This window comes from Cetorhinus maximus, chromosome 6 (assembly GCF_964194155.1).
Source record: "Cetorhinus maximus chromosome 6, sCetMax3.hap1.1, whole genome shotgun sequence".
Classification (NCBI taxonomy): domain Eukaryota; kingdom Metazoa; phylum Chordata; class Chondrichthyes; order Lamniformes; family Cetorhinidae; genus Cetorhinus; species Cetorhinus maximus.
This window is the reverse complement of record NC_135884.1, coordinates 7,336,247-7,362,537: the sequence shown is the minus strand read 5'-3', so window position 1 is coordinate 7,362,537 and position 26,291 is coordinate 7,336,247.

Below are 26,291 nucleotides of genomic sequence, written 5' to 3'. Positions count from 1 at the left end.
AATGTGAACATAGGCCCCTTGGAGAATGAGGCTGGGGAAATAATAATGGGGAACCAGGAAATGGCAGAGGAATTGAATAAATACTTTGCATCAGTCTTCATGGTAGAAGTCACTAATCACAACCAAAAATATTAAATTATCATAGGTCAAAAGGGGGGAGGAAATAAATACAAAAAGTACTAAGGAAACTAATGGGGCTAAAGGCCAATAAGTTACCTGGAGTATTAAAAGAAATAGCTGCAGAGCTAGTGGATGCACTGGTAGTAAACTTCCAAGAGTCCTTAGATCCTGGTAAAGTCCAAGAGGATTGGAAAACTGCCAGTGTAACACCCTTATTCAAAAAGGGAGGGAGACAAAAAACAGGTAACGAGAGGCCAGTTAGCTTAATGTCTTTTATTGGGAAAATGTTGGAGTCTATTATAAAGGATGTAATAGCAGAGCATTTAAAAATATATAATCTAATCAAGCAGAGTCAGCATGGCTTCATGAAGGGGAAATCATGCCTAACAAATTTATTAGAATTCTTTGAGGAGGCAACAAGCAAGATAGATAAAGAGGAACCAGTAGATGTAATATATTTGGATTTCCAAAAGGCATACGATAAGGTACCATACATAAGGCTACTTAATAAGATAAGAGCCCTTGGTGTTGGGGGTAGTATATTAGCATGGATAGAGGACTGGCTAACTGATATAAGACAGAGAGTTGGGATACGGGGGGCATTTTCAGGATGGCAACCTGTAACTAGTGGAGTGCCACAGGGATCAGTGCTGGGGCCACAATTAATTACAATATTTATTAATGACTTGGATGAGGTAAATGAATGTACTATCACCAAGTTTGCAGATGACACAAAAATAGGTGGGAAGGCAAGTATTGAGGATGACACAAAGAGTCTACAGAGGGATATAGACAGGTTAAGTGAGTGGGCAAAAACCTGGCAGATGGAATATAATGTGGGAAAGTGTGAGGTTATGCACTTTGGCAGGAAGAATAGAGGAGCTGAATATTATTTAAATGGAGAAAGACTGAAGAAAGCTGCAGCACAGAGGGATTTGGGGGTCCTTATGCATGAATCCCAAAAAGCTAGCATACAAGTTCAGCAGGTAATAGGTGAGGCAAATGGAATGTTGGCCTTTATTTCAAAGGGAATGGAGTATAAAAATAGGGAAGTCTTGCTCAAATTATACAAGGCACTAGTTAGACCACACCTAGAATACTGTGAACAGTTTTGGCCCCCTTATCTCAGGAAAGATATTCTGGCATTGGAGGCAGTCCAGAGAAGGTTCACTAGGTTGATCCTGGGGATGGAGGGATTTTCTTATGAGGAGAGGTTGAGTAGGTTGGGCCTGTACTCATTGGAGTTTAGAAGAAGGAGAGGTGACCTTATTGAAACATATAAGATTCTTAGGGAGTTTGACAGGGTAGATGCTGAGGGGTTGTTTCCCTTGTGGGAGAGTCTAGGACCAGAGGGCATAATCTCAGAGTAAGGAGGCACCCATTTAAAACAGAGATGAGGAGGAATTTCTTCTCTCAGAGGGTGGTCAATCTGTGGAATTCTTTTACCGCAGAGGGATGTAGAGGCTGGGTCATTAAGTATATTCAAGGCTGAAATTGACAGATTTTTAATCCGTAAGGGAATCAAGGGTTATGGGGAAAAGGCAGGAAAGTGGAGTTGAGGATTATCAGATCAGCCATGATCTCATTGAATGGCGGAGCAGACTCAATGGGCCAAATGGCCTACTTCTGCTCCTACATCTTATGGTCTTATAGGATTTGATAGGGTAGAGACTGGGAGGATCTTTCCTCTTGTTGTGGAGAGTAGAACTAGCAGACACAGTTTAAGAATATGAGGCTTTTAAAACAGAAATATAAGCCTGAATTTTCCAGTCGGTGATATGGGGGCGGGGCCCGCTCGCCAATGGGAAAATGACGCGGGATGATGTTGGGAGGAACCCCCGACGTCATCCCGGTCCATTTAAATACTGAGGAAGGTGGGCGGACAGCGAAATCAGCTAAGCCAATTAAGGCCATTGACAGGCTAATTAAGATAATTAAAGACCTGCCCGTCCAACCTTAAGGCTGGCGGGCAGGCCAGGAGCCCCAGCGGGCAATAGAAAAAACATTAAACTTCATTAAACTTCCGGGCTGAATATTGAATTCAACAACTTTAGATCTTAAACTCCCCCTCCCCCCATCCCCACCCCGTTTCTCCCCACCGCACCCCCCCCTTTTTTTTTCAATAATTTATATAGATTCTTCTTTCCCCACCTATTTCCATTATTTTTAAATCTAAAACTAAAACCTTGTTAGTCTGTCCACCCCACCCCACCCCCACTAGAGCTGTACTTTGAGTATCCTGTTTTCCATTCTTAATTAGCACTTTTCTTAGACAAATATCACCACCTTCAACACCTCTTTGATCCTTTTGTCTGTGACATCTTTTGATTATCTGCTCCTATCACTGCTTATCTCCACAATCACCACACCCTCAACTTCTCTCTTCCCCCACCGCCTCCCCCCCCACCTTAAACCAGTTTATATTTCTCCCTTCTCCTAACTATGCTTCAGTTCTGCCGAAGGGCCATGAAGGCTCGAAACATTAACTGATTTCTTCTCCGCCGATGCTGCCAGACCTGCTGAGTTTTTCCAGGTAATTCTGTTTTTGTATTAAACTTCATCCACTGGTGGGATGAGGTTTCATGTTCACTTTAAAAATGTTTAATAAATTTTATGTGATATTTATTAACATGTCCCATCTCGTGTGACATTGTCACATGAAGGGGACGTGTTAATAATTTTTTTATTTTTCTATTTTTTAAGTTAGTAAAACTTTCACTGATCTCCCTGAGACTTAGTCTCAGGGAGCAGAGCGTGACAGAGCGCACTTTGACAGATGAGGAATCCCTCCCCACCCCACACAGCAAGTGCATAGCGCTTCCTGTCGGGCAGGCCGCTGGGTGGGCCTTAATTGGCCCGCCCACTTAAAATGGCGGCAAGGCCCGTTTCGGCGGTGGAGTTCGGCTGCCCGCCCACTGCCAAGCCGGTGGGGCCCGCCCGCCACCCTAGGGCAAAATTCTGTCTATAGAATTTTTTTTCTCTCAGAGGGTCGTCACTCTGTGGATTTCCCTTCCCCAGAAAGCAGTGGAGTGCATTTGAATTTATTCAAGGCAGAATTAGGTTTTTGATAAGCAAGGGAGTCAAGGTTTTGGGGGACAGAGAGAAAGGTGGAGCTCACACCACAAGCAGATTAGCCATGAACCTATCAAATGGCAGATCAGGCTCGAAGGGCTGAATGGCCTACTCCTACTCCTACATCCTATGTTCCTATCAGTCATAATGGTGTGTGACTTGGAGGGGAAGTTGCAAGTGGTGGTGCTCCATGTGTCTGCTACCCTTGTCCTTCTAGATGATAGAGGTCACGAGTTTGGAAGGTGCTGTAGAATGAGGTGCTATAAGTTGCTGCAGTGCATCTTGTAGATGGTACACATTGCTGCCACTGTCTGTTGGTGGTCGAGGGAGTGAATGCTTGTGGATGGGGTGCCAATCAAGTGGGCTGCTTAGTCCTGGATGGTGTTGAGCTTCTTGAATGTTGTTGGAGCTGCACTCATCCAGGCAAGTGGAGAGTATTCCATCGCACTCCTGACTTGTGCCTTGTAGATGGTAGACAGGCTTTGAGGACTCAGGAGGTGAGTTACTTGCAGCAGAACACCTAGTCTCTGACCTGCTCTTGTATTTATATGGTTGATCCAGTTCAGTTTCTGGTCAACGGTAACCCCCAGAATGTTGATAGTGGAGGATTCAGTGATGGTAATACCATTGAATGGCAAGGGGGTGATGGTTGGATTCTCTCTTGTTGGATATGGTCATCGCCTGACACTTGTGTGGCGTGAATGATACTTGCCACTTGTCAGCCCAAACCTGGATATTGTCCAGGTTTTGCTGCATTTGGAGATGGACTGCTTCAGTATCTGAGGAGTCGCGAATGGTGCTGAACATTGTGCAATCATCAGTGAACATCCCCACTTCTGACCTTATGATGGTGGGAGGATCATTGATGAAGCAGCTGAAGATGGTTGGGCCTCGGACACTACCCTGAGAAAACCCTATTGACCCTTTACATCCCTAACTGCAGCTCTCAACATCCAACCAGATTTCAGACATCTCTGTTTTTGATTCTACAACTCACACTGACTGGGTTCAGCTAACCCAGCACAGTCCATGGATTGAGCCTGAGAGATTCTTGGCCAGGTTGGCTCAGTGCCATGGAGGGAGGTGCATATTTCAAAAAGTATCATATGGGGCTGATAGTTGTGAGATGAGAGATAACTTCCTCGGCATAAGCACTCTATCCAGTAGCAATTTTACTGCAGAAGGCCAGGTTATTAACCCTGAGGATTGCCACTATCCTTAACCACTTGCTGTCAGATTGTAACATTTGGTTCATGGGATGTCACCTACAGGACCTGCAATGTGCTGGAAACACAAGAACATTGGGAGGGAGCCTGAATTGTTCAGATGCATTCATCCATCAAGGAAGCTTATATGATTCTCATCACAGGGTGCAAACCCGGCCCACCAACTGCTTCACACTATGTTTGAGGCTTATGGCCTGAATTTTACCCTCAGGGTGCAGCTGGAAGTGGACATAAAACCCACTTCTGGCTGAGATCGCGCTATGATATGAAAAAGCAGGACAAATCCAACCCAGCCAATTGCCGCCCCATCAGTCTACTCTCGATCATCAGTAAAGTAATGGAAGGGGTCATCAACAGTGCTTTCCAGCGGCACTGGCTTAGCAATAACCTGCTCACTGACGCCCAGTTTGGGTTCCTCCAGGGCCACTCAGCTCCTGACCTCATTACAGCCTTGGTTCAAACATGGACAAAAGAGCTGAACTCCTGAGGTGAGGTGAGAGTGACTGCCCTTAACATCAAGGCAGCATTTGACCAAGTGTGGCATCAAGGAGCCCTAGCAAAACTGGAGTCACTGGGAATCAGGGGGAAAAATCTGCGCTGGTTGGAGTCATACCTAGCACAAAGGAAAATGGTTGTGATTGTTGGAGGTCAGTTACCTTAGTTCCAGGACATCACTGCAGGAGTTCCTCAGGGTAGTGTCCTCGGCCCAACCATCTTCAGCTGCTTCATCAATGACCTTCCTTCCATCATAAGGTCAGAAGTGGGGACGTTCACTGATGATTGCACAAAGTTCAGCATCATTCACGACTCTTCAGATACTGAAGCAGTCCATGTCCAAATGCAGCAAGGCCTGGACAATATCCAGGCTTGGGCTAACAAGTGGCATAAGGAGACACATAAGGAGATATTAGGTCAGATGAACAAAAGCTTTGTCCAAGATGAAGCTTTTGAAACGTCTTAAGGAAGGAAAGCGAAATAGAGAGGTGGACAGATGCTCAAAGGAATTCCAGAGCGTAAGGCCTGGGCAATTGAAGGCATGGCCAGCAATGGTCAGGCAATTATGAATGTGAATGCACAAGAGGCTGCAATTCAAGGACCACAGAGATCTAAGAAGGTTGTAGGGCTGGAGAAGATTAAAGAGATAGGGAGGGGTGAGGCCATGGAGGGATTTGAAATCAAGAATGGGAGTTTTAAAATCAAGAGGTTGATTGACCGGGAGCACCAGGGTGATAGGGGAACTGGACTTTGCAGGCAGCAGAGCTATGGGTGGTCTCAAGTTTTCGGAGGGTAGAACGTGGGAAACCAGCCAGGATAGTCGAGACTAGAGGCAATGAAGGCATGAATGATGGATCACTGTACGTGAACCACTTAAAGGCCCAACCACCCTGAATCTTTCTTCGATGATCCTTTTTCCTTGCTAAGGTACAGCAAATGAACACATCAGCTCCCTCCCGGGCATGCACTGGAACAGTCTAAAGCTTTAGTTGCTTACAGGAACCAGCATTCAGCATGTGCCATAGAGAAAGCACCTCCTCCTCTCCTGCACGTTGCAATAATTGACGGACAAAGAATGATGCAAACTTCAGTGACTTTACTGAGAGGAAAATGAAACACATCAGTAGCTCAGAGACTCAAAATATCTCTGTGTATATGAGCTAAATGCCTGCATAAAACAAAGCACTGTCCTATTATTTTAGAATATTATTCCGTAGATGGCTTAGCCAATATTGATTTAGTGCAATTCAATTTGCATTGATCTTTTCTCTCATCGAATTTTCTATAGACCGTGCTCCAGTCTTGCAGTCAGACGCCTGCCCATACAAGTGACGTGACAACCTGAATGTGGCTATCAAAGACAAATTATATTTTTCCAATAATTGCTTCTGTTTATTCTACACGAGATCACTAATCTATTTCTGTTATCATTCTTTGTCTGGTCAGTCCACCCCCATTGTGGGGTTACTGTGTTTCATTGACTGGGCTGCAGTGCTGCGTTCGTATGAACTGCCCATTTTTGCAATCTGCATCACATGGGCACACAGAGTCACGTGATTCAAAGCACAGGCGGAGGCCATTCAGCCTACAGAACCTGCGTTGGCTGTTCAATCCCCGCTCCTTCCCTATGACCGTGTACCAGTCATAGCACCATAGAGTCATTCCAGCACAAAAAAAACGGCCATTTGGCCCATCAAGGCCATACAAAAACAAAAAATGCTGGAAAAACTCAGCAGGCCGGACAGCATTGGTGGAGAGAAAGACAGTTAAAGTTTCAAGTCCGTATGACTCTTCTTCATACAGACTCGAAACGTTAGCTCTGTCTTTCTCTCCACAGATGCTGTCAGACCTGCTGAGTTTTTCCAGCATTTTTTGTTTTTGTTTCAGATTTCCAGCATCTGCAGTATTTTGCCTTTATCCACCAAGTCCATGTTGGCTGTCTATAAAGCAACCCAGTCAGTCCCACTCCCCTGCCCTATTCCCATAGCCCTGCAAGTTAATTCCCCTCAAGTAAGTTCAGTAGTCTAGTTAAAAGGTTGGTAAGGTAGCTGACTCAGCTGACTGTGTTAGCTGTCAATCAACTGAAGCCTGATTAGGGCCTGAATAGGTGTTGATTACTATTTGAAACTTAACTAGTGTGAGTCATCTCAGCTCACCTCAGCTCTATTTAAGAAAGGGACTATTCGAAGCATACTACCAGTGTGTTTGCACATGAGCAGGGGAGCGATCTCATCGTGAGTGAGACACAGCCAGAGTGAGTGTGGGTATTGGCAATTTGGTGCACAGTGGGAATTCAGTGCAGAGGGGAAGAGGTGCTCTTTGCATTTTTTTCTTTGCTATCCAACTTCTTAAATCTTCAGAGAGTGGTCTTGCCCTGCCGCAGCAGTAGAGGCTACAAGGGAGAGGAATGACTGGTAAGTAGTGGGTAAGGTCAGGTAAGTATTTGCTACTTTTATTGTTTATAGTTTAAGGTATTTTTGTGGTTTATATTTTGTATATTCTGTAGTAATGAGGATCAGGAAAGAAGGGCCCTAGAGTAATTGATTTAAAAGGTTTAACTTAAAGGGATAAGTCATGGCAGGAGAGCTCAAAGCCGTGGTGTGCTCCTCGTGCTCCATGTGGGAAGCTGAGAACATTTCCAGTGCCCGGGACCAGCATGTGCACAGGAGGTGTGTCCAGCTGCAGCTCCTGGAAGCTTGGGTTTCAGAGCTGGAAAGGCGGCTGGGGACACTGTGGAACATCCGCGAGTCTGAGAGTGTTGTGGATAGCATGTTTGGAGAGGTGGCCACATCACAGCTGAAGGGACTTGAAGGAAGGGAATGGGTGACCACCAGGCAGTCCAAGAGAAACAGGCAGGTAGTTCAGGAGTCCCCTGGGGTCCAGTTTGCAAATCGGTATTCCATTTTGGAAGTTGTTGAGGGCGCTGGTTTCTCCAGGGAGTGCAGACAGAGCCAAGCTTCTGGCACCACAAGCAGCCTGTCTGTACAGGAGGGGAGGAAGAGAGGAAGAGCAATAGTAATAGGGGATTCTGTAGTCAGGGGAACAGATAAGCGCTACTGTGGCCGTCAATGTGACCCCAGGATGGTGTGTTGCCTTTCTGGTGCCGGGGTCCGGGATGTCACTGAACGGCTGCAGGGCATCCTGAAGGGGGAGGGTGATAAGGAAGATGTCATGGTACATGTTGGTACCAATGACACAGGTAGAAAGAGGGATGAGGTCTTGCATCAAGAATTCAGGGAGTTAAGCAGTAGACTAAAAAGCAGAACCTCTCAGGTTGTAATCTCGGGATTACTCCCAGTGTCATGTGCTAGCGAGCTCAGAAATAGGAGAATAGCACAGATGAATATGTGGCTTAAGAGTTGGTGCAGGAGGGAGGGTTTTAGATTCCTGGATCACTGGGACCGTTTCTGGGAAAGGCGGGACCTGTACAAGCGGGACGGTCTACATCTGAACCAGAGCGGGACTAACTTCCTTACGGGCAGGTTTGTTAGCGCTGTTGGGAGGAGTTTAAACTAATTCGGCAGAGGGAGGGGACACAGAATATTAGCAGAATAGGAACACATCATAATACGGTAAAACAATCAAGTCAGAGGGAGTACAGCTGCATAAAGTTTCAAGGGAGTAAGGCAAGGCTGGATGGCCTCTACTTTAATGCCAGGAGTATTACAGGTAAAACGAATGAGTTAAGGGTGAGGATTGACACATGGAATTGTGATATAGTAGCCATCACTGAGATGTTGAGGGAAGGTCAGGATTGGCAGCTCAACATTCCGGGATGTAGAATCTTCAGGCGAGACAGGGGAGGGGGTAAAAGAGGAGGAGGCATTGTATTATTAGTTAAGGAGCCAGTTACTGCAGTAAGAAGAGATGATATCTTGGAGGGGGCATTGAATGAAGCTTTGTGGGTAGATCTTAGGAATAAAAAAGGGGCAGCTACATTGTTAGGTGTTTATTATAGACCCCCAGATAGTCAGCGGGAAATTGAGGAGCAAATATGTGCACAATTTGCGGAGGTGTGTAAAAACAATAACAACAGGGTAATTATATTAGGTGATTTCAACTTTCCCAACATTAATTGGGATAGACATAGTGTTCAGGGCTTGGATGGAGTGGATTTCTTGAAATGTGTACAGGAGAACTTTTTAGGTCAATATGTAGAGGGTCCAACAAGGGACAGCGCAGGTTCCCCAGAACCTAATTCTGGGGAATAAAGCCAGACAGGTGGCTGAGGTGGTGGTGGGGGAGCATTTTAGTGATAGCAACCACAACATGGTATAATTTAAGCTTGTTATGGACAAAGAAATAGACAAGTGGCAAAAAAATGTTTTGGATTGGGGGAGAGTGGATTTTAGTAAAATATGGCAGGATCTGGCCAAGGTAGACTGGGAACAGCTACTTGTGGGGAAATCTACAGAGGAGCAGTGGGGGGCATTCAGAAAGGAAATGGGGAGGGTACAGGGTCAACATGTTCCCTCTAGGGTGATAGGAAGGGGTAACAAGCCCAGAGAACCATGGATGACCAGAGATATTCAGGATCCGATTAGAAGGAAAAGAGAGGCTTTTAGCAGGTACAAGGGAAGCAAATCAGCAGAGGCATTAGTGGAGTACAGAAAATGCAGGGTGGAGCTTAAGAAAGCAATTCGGAGAGCAAACAGGGGATATGGGGAAGCTGTGGCCGGTAAAAGTAGGGAAAATCCCAGGATATTCTATAAATATATCAATGGGAAGAGGATAACCAGGGAAAGAGTAGGGCCCATTAGGGACCAAGGGGGCAATCTATGGGTGGAGCCAGAGGACGTCGCTAGAGTGTTGAATGAATACTTCACATCCATCTTCACCCAAGAGAATGAGGATGAAGGTATGGAACTCGGGGAGAGAGACTGCGAGGTTCTTAAGCAAATTGATATAGGGAGTGACAAGGTATTGGAGGTGTTGGCAGGCTTAAGAGTGGACAAATCTCCAGGTCTGGATGATTTGTGTCCCAGACTGCTGAGGGAGGCAAGGGAGGAGATCGCAGGGGCTCTGACCCAAATTTTTAATTCCTCTCTGGCCACGGGGGAGGTGCCAGAGGACTGGAGGGCAGCTAATGTGGTTCCGCTATTTAAGAAGGGATGTAGAGATAAGCCAGGGAACCACAGACCAGTGAGTCTCACATCAGTGGTAGGGAAACTACTGGAGAAAATTCTGAAAGAGAGAATCTATCTCCACTTGGAGAGGAAAGGTTTGATCAGGGACAGTCAGCATGGCTTTGCCAGAGGGAGGTCATGCCTAACAAATTTGATTGATTTTTTTGAGGAGGTGACCAGGTGTGTAGATGAGGGTAGTGCAGTTGATGTAGTTTATATGGATTTCAGCAAAACCTTTGAGAAGGTCCCACATGGGAGACTTATAAAGAAGGCAAATGCACATCGGCTACAGGGTAATTTCATAAGGTGGATTCAAAGTTGGCTTAGGAGACAGAGGGTGATGACAGAAGGCTGTTTTAGTGACTGGGAGCCAGTGTCCAGTGGCGTACCACAGGGATCTGTGCTGGGTCCCCTGTTATTCGTCATTTATATAAATGACATAGATGACTATGTGGGGGGTAGGATTAGTAAATTTGCGGATGACACAAAGATTGGCCAGGTGGTTAACAGTGAGGTTGAGTGTCTTGAGCTACAGGAGGATATGGATGGGATGGTCAAATGGGCAGATAAGTGGCAGATGGAATTTAACCCTGAAAAGTGTGAGGTGATACACCGTGGAAGGAGTAATTTGACAAGGAAGTATTTAATGAATGGTATGACACTAGAAAGTTTTGAGGAACAAAGGAACCTTGGCGTGTGTGTCCATAGATCTCTGAAGGCGGAGGGGCATGTTAGTGAGGTGGTGAAAAAGGCATATGGGACACTTGCCTTTATCAATCGAGGCATAGATTACAAAAGTAGGGAGGTCATGTTGGAGTTGTATAGAACCTTGGTGAGGCCACAGCTGGAGTACTGTGCACAGTTCTGGTTGCCACATTATAGGAAGGATGTGATTGCACTGGAGGGGGTGCAGAGGAGATTCACCAGGATGTTACCTGGGATGAAACATTTAAGTTATGAAGAGAGGTTGGATAGAATTGGGTTGTTTTTGTTGGAGCAGAGAAGACTGAGGGGCGACCTGTTCGAGGTGTACAAGATTATGAGGGACATGGACAGGGTGGATAGGGAGCAGCTGTTCCCCTTAGTTGAAGGATCAGTCGTGAGGGGACATAAGTTCAAGGTGAGGGGCAGGAGGTTTAGGGGGGATGTGAGGAAAAACCTTTTTACCCAGAGGGTGGTGACAGTCTGGGATGCATTGCCTGGGAGGGTGGGGGAGGCGGGTTGCCTCACATCCTTTAAAAAGTACCTGGATGAGCACTTGGCACATCTAACATTCAAGGCTATAGGCCAAGTGCTGATAAATGGGATTAGGTAAGTAGGTCAGTTGTTTCTCATGTGTCGGTGCAGACTCGATGGGCCGAAGGGCCTCTTCTGCACTGTGAGATTTTGTGATTCTGTGAAGTGTCCATCCAATTTCCCTCTGAAATCATTCATCGCTTCCACTATCCTTGTAGGCACCGAGTTTCAGGTGATTGCCACTCACTACCCATGCTAAAAATTTTTCCTCACATCCCCCCACGTCTCTTATTGGCTATTTAATAAATTAATATTTCTCCTTCCCCAAGACTGTGTATCTCACGAATCTCCGATTCTATTCCTCTCCTTCAAATATTAGTCCATCTTTTCTTCAGAAAGAACAATGGTTTCTGCTTTAACCGTTCCCTTGTGACAAGGAATTCGCCCTCCAATAGCACCCCACATAAAGAAATATATCCTCACCTCTCCATAATCAGGGATACTTTTAAATTGATGACTCCCAACCAGTGGAAATTGCCTTTTTTCCCATTCATTCAATCAAGCACTTATCATTAATAAAAAACTCCATCAAATATCCTCTCAGCCTTCACGGTTCCTTTGGAAATAGTTACATAAGATCAGGGGTAGGCTATTCAACCCCTCGAGCCTGCTCCTCAATCTTTACCTCTGCTCCATTTACCTGTATTTGCTCCATTTTTTAAATTTATTCATTTTTTAAATTTATCTCTCTTGCCTTAATGCAAAATGTGTCTTTTACAACCCCTCTCTACCTTCTCACCTTGATGAATTGCAAGAAGTAGCTGAGTGATTTTTAAAGGTGTACTCTTTGATAGGATGGGGGTGTCAATGGCAAGGCCAGCATTTGTTGCCCATCCCTAATTGCCCTTCAAGTGAGGCTTGCTAGGCCATTTCAGAATCAACCATATTGCTGCGGGTCCTGGAGTCACACGCAGGCCAGATTTCCTTCCCTTAAGGACATTAGTGAACCAGATGAGTTTTGACAACAATTGAAAATCTTTTCGTGGTCATCATTCGACTTTTAATTCCCGATTTTTAATCGGATTCAAATTTCACCATCTGCTATGTTGGGATTTGATCGCAGGTCCCCAGAGTTAGGGTCTCTGGGATGCTAGTCCAGTGCCAATACCCACTATGGCACTGCCTTGGTCAAACTAGTGCAGATGCTGGAAATCTGAAATAAAAGCAGTGAATGCCGGAAAGGTCCAGCAGCATCAGTGGAAAGAGAAAGACAGTTTAACCTTTGGGTTCCGTGATCTTTCTCCAGAACTGGAAAATGTTAGAAAGGTAATGGGTTTTGAATGAGGGGAGGATGGGAAGAAGAAGAAAAGGAAGGGTCAGAAGGGAAAAAAATCTGCCAATCTTCATCCCGAAAGTTTCAGTTGACCCCCAGCACCCAGAGCCTTTGAGGAGAGGAAAGTCATGATTTCCGCTCGCCGTTGGGTAAAGACCTGTTTCCTGATTTCACTCTTGGCTCTAAATTTCAAGATCTTTCCCCGTTGTTCTGGATTCTCCCACCACCAATAAAATCCTTTTATCATTTTAAACACCTCAGTCAATCAGCTCAGTTCCAGGACATCACTGCAGGAGTTCCTCAGGGTAGTGTCCTCGGCCCAACCATCTTCAGCTGCTTCACCAATGACCTCCCTTCCATCATAAGGTCAGGAGTGGGGATGTTCGCTGATGATTGCACAATGTTCAGCACCATTTGCGACTCCTCAGATACTGAAGCAGTCCATCTCCAAATGCAGCAAGACCTGGATAATATAAAAGCAAAATACTGCAGATGCTGGAAATCTGAAGTAAAAACAAAAATAGCTGGAAAAGCTCAGCAGGTCTGACAGCATCTGTGGAGAGGAAGACAGAGTTAACGTTTTGAGTCTGTATGACTCTTCATCAGAACTAAAGAAAAATAGAAATGAGGTGAAATATAAGCTGTTTGAGGGGGGTGGGACAGGTGGAGCTGGATAGAGGGCCAGTGATAGGTGGAGGCAAAGAAGAGATTGCCAAAGATGTCATAGACAAAAGGACAAAGGGGTGTTGACGGTGGTGATATGAGCTAAAGGATGTGCTAATGGTGACCTAGATAATATCCTGGCTTGGGTTGACAAGTGTCAAGTAACATTCACACCACACAAGTGTCAGGCAATGATCACCTCCAACAAGAGAGAATCTAAACATCGGCCCTAAACATTCAATGGCATTGCCATCACTGAATCCCCCACTATCAACATCCGGGGAGTTACCATTGACCAGAAACTGAACTGGACTAGCGATATAGACACTGTGACTACAACAGCAGGTCAGAGGCTGGGAATCCTGCGGTGAGTAACTCACCTTCTGACTCCCCAAAGCCTGTCCACCATCTATAAGGCACAAGTCAGGAGTGTGATGGAATACTCCCCCCTTGCCTGAATGAGCACAGCTCCAACAGCACTCAAGAGCCTTGGCATCGTCCAGGACAAAGCAGCCCACTTGATCGGCAGCCCTTCCACAAACATTCATTCTCTCCACACCGACACACAGTGGCAGCAGTGTGTACCATCTATAAGATGCACTGCAGCAACTCACCAAGCCTACTTAGACACCACCTTCCAAACACACGACCACTACCATCTAGAAAGACAAGGCCATCAGACACATGGGAACGCCAACACCTGGAAGCTTCCCTCCAAACCACTCACCATCCTGACTTGGAAATATATCGCCGTTCCTTCACTGTCGCTGGGTCAAAATCCTGGAACTCCCTTCCTAACAGCACTGTGGGTGTAACTACAGCACAGGGACTGCGGCGGTTCATGAAGGCAGCTCACCACCACCACCTTCTCAAGGGCAAGAGTTCCTTAGGGTAGTGTCCTTGGCCCAACCATCTTCAGCTGCATCATCCCATGTCACCTTCCCTCCAACATAAGGTCAGAAGTAGGGATGTTTGCTATGATGGAGGAGAGTGTGAGAGGAGGACCTAAAGAGTGGGAGTTTACTTGTGAGGGAGTGGAGTGGGAGCGGAGTGGCTGCCTAAGGAGCAGGAGTGGAGTTTACCTGTTAGGGAGCCGGTTCTCACCCAGACACTCATCAGTGCTGGAATTCGAAAGGAGCGACGTCAGGACAAGGGAGAGAGCTGATTGGTGGGCAGTGGGTAAGTGTTTTTTTTTCACTTTAAAGCGAAGGTAAGAGTCTCAGCATTTAAGAAAAACGAAATCATTTTCTACTTGGCTTAAATTTAAGGAAATACTTTTTGTTAGTTTTAATTAAAAAACTATGGCAAGGAGGCTCAGTCCCGTGTGTTGTATGGCCTGCAGCATGTGGGAATTCTTGGACACTCCTTGCAGTCTGGATGACCACATGTGCAGGAAGAGCTACTGGCTTGACCAGCTTGAGCAACGGGTTTCGGAGCTTGAGTGTCAGCTGGAGACACAGCGGGGCATCCGCGAGGCTGAAGGTTACGTGGACAGCACATTTTTAGATGTGGTCACTCCGCAGCTTAAGGAAGGGCAGTCAGAGAGGGAATGGGTGACCACCAGTCAGAAGAAGGGAGGGAGGCAGGTATTCAGGAAAGCCCCAGAGTGCATCTCACTCGAGAACCGTTTTTCTGTGTTGGAAAACGGTGACGGTGAAGGTTCCTCTGGAGAGTGCAGCCAGAGCCAGGTTCACGGTATTCTGAGTGGCTCAGCTGCACAAAGCAGGAGGAGTAAGAGCGCAAGAGCAATAGGGGCTGGAGACTCAATAGTGAGGGGTGCAGACAGGCGCTTCTGCAGCTGTAGACATGACTCCGGGATGGTGTGGTGCCTCCCTGGTGCCAGGGTCAAGGATGTCACAGAAAGGCTGCAGGGCATTCTGAAGGTGGAAGGTGAACAGTCAGAGGTCGTGGTTCACATTGGTACCAAGGACAAAAGTAAAAAGAGGGATGAGGTCCTGCAACAAGAATTTAGGAAGCTAGGTAGCAGATGAAAAAGCAGGACCTCAAAGGTTGCAATCTCTGGATTACTCCCTGTGTCACATGCTAGTGAGTATAGGAATAGGAGGATGATTGCTTGGCTGAAGAGATGGTGCAGGAGGGAGGGCTTTAGTTTCCTGGATCACTGGGTCTGTTTCTGGCGAAGGTGGGGCCTGTATAAGTCGGACGGGTTGCACCTGAACCAGAATGGTGTCAACATCCTTGCGGGGAGGTTTGCTAGTGCTGTTGGGGGGTGTATTATCTAATTTGGCAGGGGGATGGGATACAGAGTGGAGGTACAGTAGAGGGGAATGCAGAGCCAAATAAAGAAGAGAAACTAAGTCAGTCTGGAAGGCAGAGCAAATATAGACTGGTTAAGGCACAAGGGAATAATGCAAGGCTGGATTGCATCTATTTTAACACAAGGAGTCTTACAAGTCAGGCAGATGAATTGAGGGTGTTGATTAACACATGGGAATGTGGTATTGTTGCTATCACAGAGACATGGTTGAGGGAAGGGCAGGACTGGAAGCTCAATATTCCAGGGTATAGAATCTTCAGGCGTGACATCATGGGGTGTAAAAGAGGAGGTGGCATTACACTATTGATCAAGGAGTCAATTACTGCGGTAAGGAGGGATGGTATCTTAGAAGGTTCCTCAAATGAGGCCATATGGGTAGAACTTAACAAAAAAGGGGCAATCACTTTGCTGGGAGTGTACTGTAGGCCTCCAAACAGTCAGGGGGAGATAGAGGAGCAGATATGTAGGCAAATCTCAGGGAAGTGTAAAAATATTAGGGTAATAATAGTAGGGGATTTCAACTTCCCCAGTATTAGCTGGAATAGTCTTAGTGTGAAAGGCTTAGAGGGGACGGAATTCTTAAAGTGCATCCAGGAGGGCTTTTTGAGCCAGCACGTAGAAAATCCTACAAGAAAAGGGTGAGTACTGGACCTGATCTTAGGGTATGAAGCTGGGCAAGTGGTAGGAGTGTCAGTGGAGGAGTATTTCGGGGATAGTGACCATAACTCTGTCAGATTTAAGGTAGTTTTGGCAAAGGACAAAGATGGACTGGAAATAAAGGCCCTGAATTGAGGGAAGGCCGATTTCAAAATGATAAGACAGGATCTGGCCAAAGTGGAGTGGGAGCCGCTACTTGTAGGAAAGTCTACATCAGATCAGTGGGGGTCAATCAAAAAGGAAATAGTGAGAGTTCAGGGCCAACATGTTCCAGTAAAGGTGAAGGGTGGGAACAACAAGTCCAGGGAAATCTGGATGTCAAGGGATATAGAGGATTGGATAATGGAAAAAAAAAGGAGGCTAATGATAGATACAGAGGGCTGGAAACAGCAGAAGCCCTAGAGTATAGAAAGTGTGGGGAGGGTACTTAAAAACAGTAATTAGGAGAGGGAAGAGGGTGCATAAATAAACATTGGTGGGCAAGATAAAGGAAAATCCCAAAGCATTTTATAAATATATTAAGGGCAAGAGGATAACCAGGGAAAGAGTAGGGTCCATTAGGGACCAAAGTGGCAATCTGTGCATGGAGCCGGAGGACGAAGGTGAGGTTTTGAATGATTACTTTTCATCTGTGCTCACTATGGAGAAGGACAATGTAGGTGTAGAAATCAAGGAGGGGAAACTGTGATATAATTGAACAAATTAGCATTGAAAGGGAGTAGGTATTAGAAGTTTTAGCAGGTTTAAAAGTAGATAAATGCCCAGGCCCAAATGAGATGTATCCCAGGCTGTTACGTGAGGCAAGAGAGGAAATTGCAGGGGCTCTGACAATAATTTTCAAACCCTCTTTGGCCACAGTAGAGGTGACAGAGGACTGGAGGACAATGAATGTGGTACCAATACTCAAGAAGGGTAGTAGGTATAAACCAGGTAACTAAAGGCCAGTGAGTCTAACATCAGTGGTATGGAATCTATTCGAAAAAATTCTGAGGGACGGGGTTAATCTCCACTTGGAGAGGCAGGGATTAATCAGGGATAGTCAGCCTGGCTTTGTCAGGGGGAGATCATGTCTAACAAATTTGATTGAATTTTTTGAGGAGGTGACTAGTTGTGTAGATGAGGGCAGTGCAGTTGATGTAGTCTACATGGACTTCAGTAAGGCTTTTGACAAGGTCCCGCATGGGAGAATGGTCAAGAAGGTAAGAGCCCATGGGGTCCAGGGCAATTTGGCAAATTGGAGCCAAAATTGTCTTCGTGGCAGGAGGCAGAGAGTGATGGTTGAAAGTTGATTTTGCGATTGAAAGCTTGTGACGAGTGGTGTACCCCAGGAATCGGTGCTGGGACCCTTGCTGTTTGTAGTGTACATTAATGATCTAGACGTGAATATGGGAGGTATGATCAGTAAGTTCACAGATGACACGAAAATTTGTGGCGTCATAAGGAGGAAAGCCTTAGATTACAGGACAATGTAGATGGGCTGGTAAGATGGGCAGAGCAGTGGCAAATGGAATTTAATTCTGAGAAGTGTGAGGTGATGCATTTTGGGAGGGCTAACAGAGCAAGGGAATACACAATGAATGGTAGGACCCTAGGAAGTACAGAGGATCAGAGGGACTTGGTGTACATGTCCATAGATCCCTGAAGGCAGCAGCATAAGTGCTGGAAAATGGGATTAGAATAGATAGATGCTTGATAGCCGGCACGGACACGATGGGCTGAAGGGCCTGCTTCTGTGGTGTATAACTCTATGACTATATGACTCTATGATTGCACAATGTTCAGCATCATTTGTGACTCTTCAGATACTGAAGCAGACCATGTCCAAATGCAGCAAGACCCGAACAATATCCAGCCTTGGGCTGACAAGTGGCAAGTAACATTCGCGCCACACAAGTGCCAGGCAATGAACATCTCCAACAAGAGAGAATCTAGCCTTTCCCCCTTGACGTTCAATGGCATTACCATCACTGAATCCCTTACTATCAATATCCTGGGCATTTCCATTGACCAGAAACTGAACTGGACTAGCCATATAAATACTATGGCTACAAGAGCAGGTCTGAGGCTTGGAATCCTGCGACAAGTAACTCCCTTCCTGAATCCCCAAAGCCTGTCCACCATCTACAAGGCACAAGTCAGGAATGTGATGGAATACTCTCCACTTGCCTGGATGAGTGCAGCTCCAACAACACTCAAGAAGCTTGACACCATCCAGGACAAAGCAGCCCGCTTGATTGGCACCCCTTCCACAAGCATTCACTCCCTCCATCACCGACGCACAGTAGCAGCAGTGTGTACCATCTACAAAATGCACTGCAGGAATTCACCAAGCCTCCTTAGACAGCACCTTCCAAACCCACGACCACTACCATCTAGAAGGACAAGGGCAGCAGATAGATGGGAACACCACCACCTGGAAATTCTCCTCCAAGTCACTTACCATCCTGACTTGGAAATATATCACCGTTCCTTATCACCGTTCCTTCACTGTCGCTGGGTCAAAAGTCCTGGAACTCCCTTCCTAACAGCACTGTACCTACACCACATGGTCTGCAGCAGTTCAAGAAAGCAGCTCACCACCACCTTCTCAAGGGCATCTAGGGATGGGCAATAAATGCTGGCCCAGTCAACGTATCCCATACCCTCTAAATAACTAAAAAAAAGTATTCTGTGCTCAAAGTCCTGTATCTCAAGCTCTGTTTATTACTGCTAATTAGTAACTTTTACCCCACTCCCGGCACAACACATGTGTTGATTGAAGGTTAATTCCAGGCCTATTCTGCTTTATGCCTAACTTTATACATTTAGAGTCCCCCCCCCAAAATCACCCCACCCACCCCACCCCCCGACAAACCTGACTTCCAGTCTTAAACTGCTGTTGCAGGGGCGGGGCGGGGTGGTGGGGGGTTAAAATCGGAGCAGTGTGATCCTCACTGGACCCGTGTTGTCAGAGTCTGATGATGTCAGTTTTTAACCACTAGCTGTGGGTTTGGGGCCTGATGCCGGCCCCATCGTTTACAGCAGGCAGCAAAAATATTCGGCTGAATCGAGGGTCTGTCTTTAAAAGATTAATTCATCCACTTCTTTGTGCATAATAATAGCATAAGACCAGTTACACCCTGGGAAGAGAAACAAGAGGGATTGCTATTCAGAGTTTGACATTGGATTAAAAATCTATATTGAATTAACACATCTTGTTGATTTTTGATGTTAGTATTAATTAAAATATGCAATATTAATAATGTGATATCTAAGAAATTTAATCCTTGCTGAGGGGATAAGCAATTTTTCCAAATTCAAGAATACTGAGTATCCATATTTCCTCTGTAAGTTGACAAATCAGCACCTCTACTAAAACCCATGATAAATATCACAAGTTGGCATAATCTTCTATTCCATTGAAGAATAAGGTATTTTTTTTGGGTTTTACTGACTGTTTCAGGAAGACATTTATAATATTTTACCTCATTTTTATATAGAATCACAGGATGGTTACAGTACAGAAGGAGACCATTCATCCTGTCATCCCTGCGCTGGCTCTTTGCAAGAGCAACTCTGCTAATCCTGCTCCCCTGTCCTTTCCTCGAGCCCTGCAGCAGCTTTTTCCTTCAGGTGTTGATCCAATCGCATTTTTGAACCTGCCTCCACCACACTCTCAGGCAGCGCATTCCAGATCCCAACCACTCGCTGCGTGAAAAAGGTTTCCACGTGTCACTGTTGGTTCTTTTGCCAATCAACTTGTATTGGTGTCCTCTGACTGGTTTTTCAGATGTCATACACATGGAGCTGAATCTTGGCAGAGTTTTGACTCCATAACTTTTTATTCTTTCACAGGATGTGGGTGTCACTGGCTAGGCCAGGATTTGTTACCCATCCCCAATTGCCCTCGAGAAGGTGGTGGGTGAGCTGCCTTCTTGAACCGCTGCAGTCCATGTGGTGTAGGTACGCCCACAGTGCTGTTAGGGAGGGAGTTCCAGGATTTTGACCCAGCAACAGTGAAGGAACGGAAATTATATTTCCATGTCAGGATGGTATGTGGCTTAGAGGGGAACTTGCAGGTGGCGATGTTCCCATGCATCTGCTGTCCTTGTCCTTCTAGGTAGTAGAGATTGTGGGTTTGGAAGGTGTTGTTGAAGGAACCTTGGCGAGTTCCTGCAGTGCATCTTGTAGATGGTACACACTGCTGCTACTGTGCGTCGGTGGCGGAGGGAGTGAATGTTTGTGGATGTGGTGCCAATCAAGCGGGCTGCTTTGCCCTGGATGGTGTCAAGTTTCTTGTGTGTTGTGGGAGCTGCACTCATCCAGGCACATGGGAAGTATTCCATCACACTCCTGACTTATGCCTTGTAGATGGTGGACAGGCTTTGGGGAGTCAGGAGCTGAGTTACTTACTGCAATGTGTCTAGTTTTGCTTTAACCGGTCCCCCTCTGCACCCCCTGAGAAGTCAGCGTGATTGACAGGCTTGTCTTCCAGGCAGCAGAGGAGGCTGTTGCTGCCGGTGAGCCACCAGCTGCTGATAGTCACGGGAAAGGATCCAATCCCTGACCCAGATGATTTGGGGTGTTGGTGCATTGGGCATTTGGGGGTGGAACTTTGGAGGAAGCCTGAAGGAAGCACTTACCTTCTTCCCGAAGCTGTCCTCAGCTGCTGGCCAACCAGCAATAAAGCAGCAACCAGCAAAGCACAGCCCGACAGCCTCATTGCAAATATTTAATTTGTCTGCACACGTTCCAGTTTGTCCCACCTCCATTGAGCTGGAAGTTGACAGGTCGGGGATTGGGGTTGAGATTTTTGAGATCTCACCCGATCCAGACCCTCCCCTTTTTGGAGGTTAGAATTCATCCTACAGGGCGGAGTTTTATGCCGTGGGATTTTAGGGTCCTGCTGAAGTCAACGGACATTCGACTGGTTCACCCTCACCTGCATGACAACATTACGTAAAAAAAGAGATGGTGCTGTCTGCAATACTCTAAACGAGCGCAGGCTAAGTGCACAATGTGATCCCTGTGCCCATTTTTTTGGGGGGGGGTGCGATCACAATTTTAGCTAAGAGCCTTTTGAAGAAGCCAGTCATCTTCTACACCATACTCTCCCTCGTACACACATCGGTTCTGGTGATTGTCCGCAGCATCGGCACAAGGTGAGTGGTGCCTGTCGTCCTCTCTCTGCTGCTCCTTCTCCACACTCCTAACCAACACCCACCGCCATGCCAGTAAGCCAGCTGGTCCAGCAGCAGAGTTCTGCGGCCAGACCCTATTGAGTTCCGGGCTCTCAGGAGTCAGTGGCTACGGCCATCTCAACTGTCCTCACCTGAGGAACACCAGCCGCCTATGACTGTTGTCCAGTCCTCTAGAGGAGCACCTCATAGCAGGGCGAGCACTAAAAAGCTTCTGTTAAGAAACCCATAATGGGTTGGCACATGAGCAAGAAATAGATGGAAGGCAATTATTGTGAGGGGAATTAAATCTATGACTTTTCACATCCAATTATCTCAAATATCTATCCGGCTGTTGAAAATACATTGCTATCACTGATAAGATGTAGCAGGGGATTTATTAACTTTATCACTGACATTTAGACTAACTGTGTGCCTAATAAATACTCATTCTTTACTGGGCCGGGCACTCTGCTGATGAATCCCATAGTTCTGTAGTATTGAATGCTACCCTGTTCTAATAGCAGAGGATATCCATGATTATTTTACAGCTCTTGTTAGACAAATGGATCTATTCCATTGACTTAATCAAGTAGACTATTACTGACAATAGCCCTAACATGTTAAAAGTTGCACAGAGAGATCATTACATTTGCTTTGTCCAGATACTGTAGGTGGAATTTTAGAGCTTCGTTGCAGTGGGCCTGTAAACCCACCAACTTCCAGTTCAATGGAGGTGGGACAAACTTGGGTGCATCCAGACGAATTAAATAATTGCAATGAGACTGCTAGGCTCTGCTTTGCTGGTTGCTGGTGAGTGTTAAATGCGCTGCAGAGTGTCTGCATCCCTCTGCAGTTGGCCCAGGTCCATGCAAGTCTAGCACCACTGTAGTAATTATGGTTTTGTTTAGTGTCTAATGTACCTTTAAGAGTAATGCTCCTTATGAAAGATCACATGATCTGTAGTAACCAATAGGAGAGTAGCACGGGCTACCTCAGCAGACAGTGCAGAGGTAGAGTTGGAGTTGAAAGCACACGTGTAACTGCTGTTGAGTATAAGGTAAATAAACGTAATGTTTCCACTTAAGAAGTGTCCGCAGTTCAACTCTATTACCAATAGTGCAACTCAGCCACCCTACAACAAACTGAAACGAGGATAAAATGGGATTGAACCCAGAAGCAATCAAGTTAGAAAGAAATTGGCACTGTACCTGGTCCGGTGATTGTAAGTAACAAGCTCCGTTAGAATTGAAGAAGTTATCCCCTCTCAAATTGCCACAGTTTGGGAGAATTAATCCTTTTGAACCAGCTTCAGACAATTGGTCTCAATATATAGAACGCCTCACATCCTCCTTTCAAACAAACGAGATTACGCGGGAAGAGAAGAGGCGAGCGATCCCCTTGAGTACTTGTGGGTGCAAAACCTACAAAACGGTTTGATTTGAAGTTTGACGTTGACCAGTGCCCCAGATTGGAAGAATTTCAATGAATTGATGGACCTCGTGAAGGGTCAATTTCAACCCAAGCCCTCAGTCGCGATGCAGAGGCTCAGGTTTAATTCATGAAATAGAGCCCCGGGTGAGAGAATTGCACGCCACGTGGCAAATTTAAAGCAGCTAACGGAACTTTGTGAGTTCGGTACAACTCTGAACGGCATGCTCAGAGATAGTTTAGTGTGTGGCGTGAAAGAGGACGCTATTCAGAAAAGATTGTTGTCCGAAGTGAACCTGGATTTCAAGAAGGCGCTAGAGATAGCGCTGGCCGTGGAAAGCGCAGTAAGGGATTCACAAGCAATGCAGGGTGCGCAAAATGGCGCCGTCCTTCACATCGGGCAGGAATTCTCAAGTGAAAGCGACACAAAAAAGCGAGACTCTGCCGAGAAGCGGGACACAGCCCCCGCTAGCTGAAGAATAAAGAAAAATAACTTAGCAGCGAGATCGCAGAATAATTTTAATGGAGGTGGAAACAATCAGTCTGTTAGTGATTGGCAGTTTAAAAAAATTGAATGTTACTATTGTCACAGAAATGGAGATATAATGAGGCAGTGCAAGGAAAGATTTCGGCAGACTTGTAAACAAAAGAAGCCCAATGACATCCACAACGTAGAAGAGTCTGAAACAACAAATCTTGACATTTACTCGTTATTTAATCTGAAAGTTGGAAAGACAGAACCAATATTTGTCACAGTGAAAGCAAATGGCAAACCCGTTAAAATGGAAATAGACATGGGCGCTTCCACTACAGTAATTGGGGAACATAGATTCATATATTTGAATTATGGTGAACATCAACTAAGCTTGGAATGAATAGCAGCCAAATTATAAGGCAAAAGCAGAGAGGTAACTGTCTATTATGGAAGCCAATCAGCAAAGCTATCAGTGTTAGTATTGAGAGGCAGAGGACCAAACCTTCTAGGGTGAAGTTTGCTAAGGGAAATCAACCTTAATTGGCCACTGGGGTTCCAAAAGGAAGCTGGGAGTGTTCCTGTTTTGGAAAAGGAATGTGTAAGGACTCAACAACCTGAAGAAATACAGGCAGTCCTAAGCCAAAACCTGGAAGAACAGCAGAAGAAACTCGAAAGGACCCTGCTTGATGAGAGTTCGAGACAAGATGAGCAACCTTTGAAAGGTAAAAGATAACCTGTTGAAAGACCTTCACACACTACAAGATTCCCTCAGGTCAATGTTTGTACCTCTGGAAAAGTATGAAGAGAAACAGAAAGAATTTAGCACCTCTCTGAACAAACTGAAGGATGAGTTGGCAGAGAAGACGCAACAATGTTCAATTTTCCAGGAGGCAGCAAACAAATACAAAAAAGAGATGGAGGAGCTGAAGAATCAGCTACATGAAGCCAAAAATGATTTGGAAGTAAAAGTCGCAGAACTTTCCAAGGAGCAGACAGATGATGAAATTTTGGGAGACTCAGCCATTGAGCTCAGACATGTTGAACTTGCATCTGAGAGAAGTCTGGCCAATAGTGAAGTCAAAAAGAAAGCCAAGATTAAAGTTTGCGCTAGAAAGAAGGCACGTAGAAAGAAGATACACCCAAATACTAACAGGGCTTTAATTCTGGCAGCATACGGATACACTTTCGTACATAGGCCTGGCAATCAAATCGCAAACACCGATGCCCTTAGTCATTTGCCTTTACAAGAAACTGATGAGAACCAGTTCCTCATGAACTTGTTTTGCTGTTAAATTTCTTAGGTTCCTCGCCAGTATGTGCTCAACAGATCAGAGACTGGACAAGTCGGGACCCAGTCCTATCTCAAGTACGAGAACAAGTGTTACATGGTTGATCACAGGATCCCGTATCTGATGGGATGAAACTGTACTTCAACAGAAGACATGAAATAACCAGCCAGAATGGCATCTTATTGTGGCAGCATGAGTGATAATTCCTCCAAAGGGAAGTGAACCACTTATAGTTGAACTACACAATGCCCATCCAGGAATATCCGGCATGAAGACCATAGCACGCAGCTATCTATGGTGGCCAGGGACCGATGGTGAAATAGAGAGTTTGGTAAAGCATTGTATGCAATGTCAGCAACTGCAAAATTTGCCAGTGACAGCTCCATTACACCCAGGGGAGTGGCCAGGTAGACCCTGGGTGTGGTTACACATTGACTACATTGGACCTATCCTGGGAATAATGTTTCTGCTCATTGTTGATGCCCATTCAAAATGGTTGGACGTATATGAGGTGAAGTCACCAACGTCGGCTGCTACAATTGAGAAACTATGTCAGAGTTTTGCTATTCACGGACTACCAGAAGTAGTCATTTCCGATAACAGCACGGTATTTACGAGTGCTGAATTTCAATGGTTTATCAACCTCAACGGTATCACTCATGTGAAAACTGCACAGTACCACCCTTCCTCAAACGGACTGGCTGAAAGGGCAGTTCAAACATTCAAGGCAGGCATGAAAAAGCTAACTGGTGATTCTTTGGCAACCAAGCTAGCACGCTTTCTCTTTCATTACAGGACCACCCCTCACACAACAACAGGTGTCACACCTGTGGAGTTATTGTTGAAACGCCGCCTCAAGACGCGATTGAGCTTAATTATGCTGAATTTAGTGGGGAAGGTGGAAAGGAGTCAGGGAAGCCAGAAAACTAGACATGACTGGCAGAGCTGTGAGAGGAACTTTACCGTGGGAGATCTGGCATACATGAAAAACTTCGGGGAAGGATCAAAGTAGTTACCGGGTGAAATAAGTGCGGTGACTGGACCCCTATCTCACCACGTGGAGGTGGAAGGCCGAATCATCCATAAACATGCGGAACATTTAAGGAAGAGAGAGACAAATCACCAAGATTTGATTCCACCAGTGACCATGACCGGATCTGCATTCCTGTTGAAAATACTCAACCCAGGACTGACATGTCCGATAAAAGCAAAATACCGCGGATGCTGGAATCCTGAAACAAAAGCAGAAAATGCTGGAAAAACTCAGCAAGTCTAACAGCACCTGTAGAGAGATAAACGGAGTTAACGTTTCGAGTCCATATGACTCTTCTTCAGAGCATGTCTGATGTTCCTGTAAGAGTTGAGGATACAGAACTGCAAGTGCCCACCGAAGCACCTGATGTTCAGGCGACTCCGGAAAAGGGGGTTCCTGACAAAGAATCTGAAGTTGTGGAGCTGCGACGTTCCACACGTAACAGGAAACCACCTGAAAGACTGAACTTAGTGTAAATATTATGTTGTCTTGAAAAATAGGTACTTGTAAATATAATATATATAGCCGAGTTAAAGGGGGAGAAATGTAGTAATTATGGTTTATTTAGTGTGTAATATACCTTTAAGAATAATACTTGTGAGAAGAGATCACATGATTTGTAATAACCAATAGGAGAGTAGCGCAGGTTACCTCAGCAGTCCGTGTAGAAATAGAGTTGGAGTTGAAAGCAGTAGTTGCTG